At 50.5% G+C, this 1,168-nt stretch overlaps 1 protein-coding gene across 1 annotated transcript in view; it reads left to right on the plus strand.

Moving 5' to 3' along the window:
- Kcnb1 (potassium voltage-gated channel subfamily B member 1) overlaps positions 1–1,168 on the plus strand; it is an 88,906-nt gene that overhangs the window by 77,044 nt on the left and 10,694 nt on the right. The gene's annotated exons all lie outside the window — the stretch shown is intronic.

The raw sequence follows: 1,168 nt of genomic DNA on the forward strand, positions 1-1,168 counted from the left end.
TCAGAGGCCATGGGCATCAGATCCCCTGGAACTAGAGTTACACATGGTTAGGATAATGAGACTCAAACTCAGATCCTCTGGAAAGTCAACAAGTACGCTAAACCACTGAGCTGTACCGTCACCCACCCACCCTTGGTCATTTGACTTTCAACATGCTCTCGTGCTGAGGAATCAGAGGGACCTGGGTCCAAATCCTGGCTCTGCCATATCCTGTATTTTGTAATTTTATTCATTTATTTTATGTGTTTGGGTGTTTTGCGTACATGTATGTCTGTGCACATGCACATGTGTGCAGTACTCACAGAGCCCAGAAGAGGGCACTGGTTCCCCCTAAAAAAGTTACAGACAGTTACAAACACTGGGAAGGGAACCCCATCCTCTAGAAGAGCAGCCAGTGCTCTTAACCACTGAGCCATCTCCTCAGCCCCTCATGTGTCAAGTCTCACAGTTCAGCAGAGCTGGATGGGGTCTCAGAAAGCCCAGGCTGGCCCTGAATTCCTGACCCTCACAAGTGCTGGGCTTACAAGAGCATGTCTCCACGTCTGGGTTCAGTGGAGTAAATAACACTTAATGGGCTGACGTTAGTGCAGTGAGATAGGACTGTGCTTGCTGGTATTACCCATCATCCCAGGGCTCGGGAGGCAGAGATGGGAATCCTGGAAGGGAGAAGCCCCAGTAACAAGGTAACAAGTGGGACCCTGTCAGCAAAAACAACAACGAGGTAAACCATAGAAAGTGCTTGGCTCCATACTCAGCCCTGAGCAACCGGCACTGCACCCCAGAACTATGCCCACAGTCACCCTCGGCCCCCTGACATTCTTATAAATCGCACTGCATTGAGAGGCAGCCATGTTCGTTCCGTCTCATTTTTGTCCAGGCTGCTCCCTCCGCAAAGCTGCGTGGTTGCAACACGATGCACCAGCCACGAGTTTTTACCTTGAAATTGTTTTCATTTTCTAGCCTCAGTTTTCACATCTATGTCATAAATGGGTTTGCCGAAATTGTCTTTTTAAAGTCTGTCAACCGTGAAGTAAATGGCGAGATATGGAGACGCCCTCGAATGCTGCAGTGACCGTGTGTGAAGGTCATGCTTTGCTGGGCGCTGGCCGAGCCTCTCCTGTCCTCACTGGGAGTTGCTGGGCGCTGGCCGAGCCTCTCCTGTCCTCAC

This window comes from Microtus ochrogaster, linkage group LG8, assembly GCF_000317375.1.
Source record: "Microtus ochrogaster isolate Prairie Vole_2 linkage group LG8, MicOch1.0, whole genome shotgun sequence".
NCBI lineage: Eukaryota > Metazoa > Chordata > Mammalia > Rodentia > Cricetidae > Microtus > Microtus ochrogaster.